Below are 7,483 nucleotides of genomic sequence, written 5' to 3'. Positions count from 1 at the left end.
TCATTTCAAAAAAAGTTGCTTACTTCAGTAACTAAATAATGACTCATTTATCATGTTGAGTCTGACACAGGCATCATACTGCCCAAGAAACAAGTTCTTGTTTATGTAGATACTTCAATCTAGCCATATCTACTGATATAACACCCATATGAGCCTATGAAAGCCCCAAAATAATACGATTCCATATTTTTTCATGGCTAAGTGTTAAAAAAAAAAAAAAAATATATATATATATATATATATATATATATATATATATATATATATATATATATATATATATATATATATATATATATATATATATATATATATATATATATATATATATATATATATATATATATTAAGAGAGAGATATATCGATATGTATGTGTGTGTGTGTGTGTGTGTGTGTGTGTGTGTGTGTGTGTGTGTGTATGTGTGTGTGTATGTGTGTGTGTGTGTGTGTGTGTATATATATCATATACAACACAATTTTTATTGTTTTTATGAGATTGTCATAAATAAGGCAATAGTTGCAATATAATGTACACAATAAAGATTACCCTCCACATTTCACCAAATAACATTCCATGCTGATTCACAACAATCTTCTGCACAAACTGACCAGTATTAAAACCTATGACAGATAGGTCATAATAAAGGTTTCTGTCTGGCTATATCATATATATATATATATATATATATATATATATATATATATATATATATATATATAAAGATATATTGAGAGGATGAGTTTGTGGTCTGCCCAGCAGTCTGCGGCATACATGGCCTTAGTCACTCTAACATCCTGCCTGTCCCTTCTCCTTACTATAACATAATCAATAATATGCCAGTGCTTTCTGTGTGGATGCATCCAGGACATCTTGTTACGGTTGGGTAGGTGGAAGACTGTGTTTGTGATCAACAGGTGACGAGCTGCGCAGGTCTTCAGAAGTAGATGACCATTGCTGTTACATTTGCCGACTCCATTCCTCCCATTGACTCCCTCCCATGTCTGGTAGTCTGCACCAACTCTGGCATTGAAGTCACCTAAGATGATGAGCTTATCCACCTTGAGCACAGATGCTATGAGGGACTCCAAGTCTTCATAAAACTTGTCTTTAATTTCGTCTGGATTTGTCATGGTGGGTGTATATACACTGTTGAAGGAGGCATGGCTCTTTCCTTTGAGGGGGAGTTGCAGAGATATGAGTCGGTCATTGAATCCTTTAGGGAGGATGGCTAATTTGCTAATCTGATTAGATCTGATAGCAAAACCCACTCCTGCTTCACGAAGCTCATCGCTGCTGTGGCCACTCCAAAAAAAAGTATAACAGACTTTAACTTCTGTCAGCTGGCCTTCGTCTGCGAACATGGTCTCACTGAAGGCTGCTATCTGGATGTTGTAACTGCCGAGTTCTCTTGTGACAAGTTCTGCCCGTCTCTCAGGTCTGTCTGTTTTGGAGATACCCATGAGCATGCGCACATTCCATGTGCCAATGGTGAGCGAAGTCACCAATATTTTTTCTTTGTGATTCAACCACATGGTTGGGATCCCCGCCTGCCATGGCAAGCAGGCCAACTCAACATGCACATTCAGCCTAGATGGATCCTGCAGGGGAAAAAGACCAATAAGTACCTGAATGTCAGCAAGTTAGAACAGCACTCTGTGTGCCAGAACCTCAGGGAGGACCTCAACAGTAAGCTTGACCAACTCAGCTTTTGCACCAAGAGTACAAAAGAGGACTGGGCAGCCTTTAGGGATGTGGTCTACAACACTGCTCTACCTCATTTGGACAAGAACACATGCAAACTCCAGAACTGGTTTGATGATAATGATGAAGACATATAGAAGCTTCTGGATAAGAAGCATAAGCAGATGGTCAGGGCGGCCAGAATGGTAAGTGAAGAGATGGAATTTATAAAAGAATTAAAATACATCATGCAATTATTCATGAATAGAGGATACCCAGAACAATTTTGTGTTAAAATATTTAATGAAGTGAAAAATAAAAGAGAAAATGGGACATATACGGCAATATTAAAAACAGGTTTATTACACACAATAATATTGGGCAGTGAAGGTACAATGGAAAAAGACAATTATAATAATATTCCATTGTATATTATCAAATTTGATGATTGTTTCAAAGAAATAGAAAATATTATAAGGAGAAATTGGGAGTTTTTCGTTAATGATAAAATAGGGAGACATATTTTCAATGGTCCGATAAAATTTGTGTATAAAAAGAGTCCCTCCCTCAAAAATATATTGGAAAATAAAACAACTATTGAAAAATATCAAAATGGAAGAGAAGGGAATTTCAAATGTGGAACATGCAGTATATGTAGTTATATATATTATTCAGGTAGAGAAATAGTGATTAATGGGTGTAACATCAAAATAAAAGGACATTATAATTGTATAACTAAAAATGTAGTATATATAGCTTTATGTCAGCAATGTAAAGCCTTTTATGTTGGTAAAACAAAAAGGAAATTTAAAGAGTGGATTAAAGAACATTTATTAGACATACAGCACAATAAAAATAGTAATGCTCTTGCAAGGCATATTATAGAGTATAAAGATCATAAATTCAAATTCATGGTCATTAATCAAATTAAACAGGATCCACAAGGTAAAATAACGATGTATCATTTGGACATGGAGGAATTAAAATGGCAAATTTATTTAAATTCATGTATTCATCCGGGAATTAATGAATATATGACCATTATGCCACTATTGAAATTAAATAGAATATATAATAAATAAAATGTGGCATTCATTATCATTATTATTATTATCATTTTTATGTATAAAGATAAATTTCATATAGTATATTAATATATAACGGATATATACTTTATATGTTGGTCCCATATTATGTGGATTGCATACTATATTATTATAAAAGATAATTTGTTTGCACTTATATGGTAAAGGAATTTAAATCAATTGTTTTGTAGATTTAATTGTTTTGTATTGATGGTAACGCTGTCTTTATAGTATTTAAATATATTCAATATTTATTTATTGTATACAAATAAGAATTGATGCGTATACATATGAATATTTTATAATATATATATGTTATAGTTGGATTAGTGAGATAGGCATGTGTATATAATAGATACAATAGATATATATTATAATAAATACATCAAATATCATATATTAAATATGGTACATAACACAAAAAGTTTCATACATGTATATATAATAGTTAGCATTTTTTAAAAAATCTCCTTATTTATGTATAAGTAAATAATTGTATATTTTACTAGTAGTTTTTAAGTGATAAGTGATACAATTTTATTAAAGTTCATATACAAGAGTTAGGAATGTATAATGTTATGTATAGATATGTAGTGAATTTCAACAAAGTCATTTCCTTTTTAAAAGTTTTTGGAGGGAAATTAAGGGGTCAATTAAGCAATTATTCAATATTTGGCAATGTATAAAATGGTTGAGTAAAAACAGTAATAGTATTCTAAAGAAGTTCGTAAGGACGAAACCTAGGTCAATAAAGAAGCTATTACTGCAGAATTCGTGTGGCGTTTATCGTTTGTTGGTTGGAAATATAAGTATATTTTTCTCAGATTTGCATTTGTTTCATCTCCTCATTGGCATTGACTACACCTTGCTTCAATTCCATAAGCTTTTAGATCCCTCCAGCAAGACACTACATCCGTCTTCAAGAAAGTAGCCTATAATGCCATCAAAAGCAAGGTGCAAGCAAAGCTCAGAAAGATGCAAGACTCCTGGCTTAGCAGAAAGGCAGATGAGATCCAGAAGTACATTGAAAGCAGCAAATCAAGCATTTCTATGATGCCCTGAAGACCATCTATGGGCCACAGTCCTCTGGAACATCACCACTGCTCAATGCCTACAGGTCCACCCTGCTTACTGACACGAAAGCTGTCCTGGAAAGATGGGTTGAGCACGTCAACAATGTCCTGAATAGGCCTTCCTTTATCAATACCAAAGCCATTGATCGCTTCCACAAGTCGCCATTAATGCCTCCCTGGCAGAACCTCCAAAGGAATCAGAGGTTAAGGAAGCAATTAAGCTTCTCTCCAATAGTAAAGCACCAGGATCTGACTCTATTCCTGCTGTAATCTACAAAACAGGGGGACCAATCTTGTTACAGATGCTCACCGAGCTCTTCCAGACCATGTGGCAACAGGAAGTTATCCCTCAGGAGCTAAATGATGCCTCCATCATCCATCTCTATAAGAGAAAGGGAAACAGGCATTCTTATGACAACCATAGAGGAATCTCTCTCCTGGTCATTGCCAGCAAAATCCTTGCCAGAGTCCTCCTCAACCATCTCATTTAACACATGGAAGATGGGCACCTGCCAGAGAGTCAGTGCAGCTTTAGAGAGGGCCGAGGGATGCTGGACATGATATTTGCAGCACATCAAATTCAGGAGAAGTGCCAGGAACAAAACAGGGACCTTTACACAATGTTCATGGACCTGCCCAAAGCCTTTGACACAGTCATTCGTGAGGGGTTGTGGCGGATCATGGAGAAGTTTGGCTGCCCAGGCAAATTCATAAGTATGGTGCGCCAGTTCCATGATAGCATGCTTGCTCGAGTACTGTATGATGGAGACTCCTCTGATGCCTTCCCAGTCACCAATGGAATCAAGCAAGGCTGTGTATTGGCATCCATACTGTTCAGCATGACATTCTCGGACATGCTGGCAGATGGCTTCTGCAATGATGAAGAAACCAACATCAAGATTAGATACAGGACTGATGGCAGGCTCTTCAACCTGCGGGTGCTACAGGCCAAGACCAGGATTGAAGAGGATTTTGTGCGCAATTTCCTGTTTGCAGATGACTGCACACTCAATGCTGCCACAGAGACCCAGATGCAGCAGAGTATGAACTGCTTTTCCACTGCCTGCAGAAACCTCGGCCTCACAATTAATACCAAGAAGACTGAGGTTTTGCATCAGCCCGCACAACAGAAGATGTAAGCAAAACCAACTATCACCACTGAAGATGAGATCTTGAAGCCTGTTGACAAGTTTACATACCTCGGCAACACACTCTCCAGATTTGTGAACATTGATGATGAGGTAGACAAACGCATCGCCAAGGCAAGCTCCACATTTGAATGGTTGCGGGAGTCAGTGTGAGAGAGGAGAAGCCTTAAACTGTCCACAAAGTGGAAGGTGTACAAGGCAGTCATACTGCCCACACTTCTGTATGCCTGTGAGATATGGACCGTGTATGAGCATCATGCCAAAAAGCAGAATGGCTTCCATATGAACTGCTTAAGAAGGCTGATAAAAATTACCTGGCAGGGCCAAGTTCCAGACATAGTTGTCCTCTCTCAAGTTGGACTGCCGAGTATGTACACCCTGCTGAGGAGAGCTCAAGTCAGGTGGGCAGGCCACCTTGTACGTATGCCTGACACATGCCTCCCCAAGAGACTGTTTTATGGTGAACTTGCAGGAGGCAAATGCACACAAGGTGGGCAGAAAAAGCACTTCAAGGACAAACTGAAAGTCTGTCTGAAAAGCTTTGGCATTGACCTGGACTCCTGGCGAACCCTAGCGCAAGACCCCCCCCCCCACCTGGCGAAGCTGCATCAGCAAATTTTGCTACCTCCTATGAGCAGAGCAGGACCTCAGAGGCACAGAGAAAGTGTGAGCTGCATAAATCCACAGCCAACTCATTGCCAACCAACTCAAATGACCACTTGTGCCCAATGTGTGGCAGAGCATTCCAGGCCCGCATCAGACTAATCAGCCACAGATGGACACACTGTACTCAGTCAACCTCCTTGATGTAATGTCTTTGGTCATCGTCGACAACGATGGACGAAAAACATATATATATATATATATATATATATATATATATATATATATATATATATATATATATATATATATATATATATATATATATATATATACATATGTCCAAAACCAAGGGGTGGTGTGAGTAAACCGGTGCTCTAATAAAAATATAAAATATAACAAAAACCAAAGGAGACACCAAACCACGGCAAATAAAAACATAAATATTTAATGCAAAAGTAGGTGAGCACTTTCACAGCAAAGCCGCTTCATCAGACAACTCAACAATAGTGCATCAACTCTTTTAAAATGAGCACACAGCCAATAAAAAATAGGCACTCAATTAAGAACAGTTTCTTAAAGGAACAACAATTCCTACATAACTTAAACTTCTAAAACCTATCATGGGCTTCACATATATGAGAATGTATAAAAAAATTCACATATATAAAAAATCAACATATGCAAAAGTAAACTAAAAGAACAGATAATTATTTGGGTAGGGGTCTATCCAACAGTTTAGGATGTATAGATACTTTTTCATTCAAGCCACTCCCAATATTGGCACGCAGCCTTATATTCCATTCCAATTCCCTTCCCTCAACTCTGTTCTTAACTGCTCCTCCACATATTCTCATCGTAACCATCTGAATTACCATAAACTTAATGGCATGTTTTTCATCCTTCTCCATAATGTGTTTAGAGAGGGCATTAGTGGTGACTTTCCTAGTGGTATCATACAGATGATCCCTAATCTGATCATGTAATCTACGTGTCGTCATGCCCACATAAAATGCATGACATCCCATGCAATAACACAAATACACTAAGTGAGTGGTCTCACAATTTGCTACCAATTTGAATATAAATTCTTTGTTCATGTCAGGATGATAAAATCTACCTCTATGATCTAAATGTTGGCAACAATTACAATTGTTACAGGAAAAAGTACCTATTTCATCTCCTCTATCCTGAGTGTAGAATTGTTTATCCTGTCTTGGGCCACATAAAAGTCTCTACAAAGATCTCTTGTTTTTAAAGACATAGCGTGGTATATCCCCAACCAATTCCCTGACATTTTCATCTGCACATATGGCATTCCAATTATTCCTATATATATATATTCTGTATGGATTTAACATCACTGGAATAGGTAATCAGGATTTTTATGGGGTTAAACCCCCTCATTCTATTAGTGGCCCTAGGGATAGTATATGAAAAGTAGGGTCTTCCTGAGTCTTCGCTCATGTTACGGGTGGCTGATAGTGCTGTTTTCACTTCAGCCTGTAAATAACCTCTCTGTCGGAACCTCTGTTCTAAATTCTCCAGCTCTTGTTCAAACTTATTATCATTGACAGTCAGCCTCAAGACTCTTAGGGCCTGCCCCTCACCACATTTCCAAAAATATGTTGCTACTTCTTTCAACATATGTATTCTTGTAGCATTCTTTTTTGTATAAACTAGTTTCAAAGGCCCCTGTGGGTAATCAGTCAATTCTAACATCTAGAAAATCAATGTTGCTGGTAGAACTATGAGCTGTGAATTTCAAAAAATCAGTACTAGTATTAATAACTTCTAAAAAGTTATTAAAGGATGAAATGTCCCCCTCCCAAAGGAGGAAGAGATCATCCACAAAGCATCGGTAAAAAGATAAACTAGAGCCCATGTACCTT

Source organism: Protopterus annectens, chromosome 3.part0 (genome assembly GCF_019279795.1).
Source record: "Protopterus annectens isolate FY-2018-M chromosome 3.part0, PAN1.0, whole genome shotgun sequence".
Taxonomy (NCBI): domain Eukaryota; kingdom Metazoa; phylum Chordata; order Ceratodontiformes; family Protopteridae; genus Protopterus; species Protopterus annectens.
Note: the sequence above shows the minus strand (reverse complement) of the source record.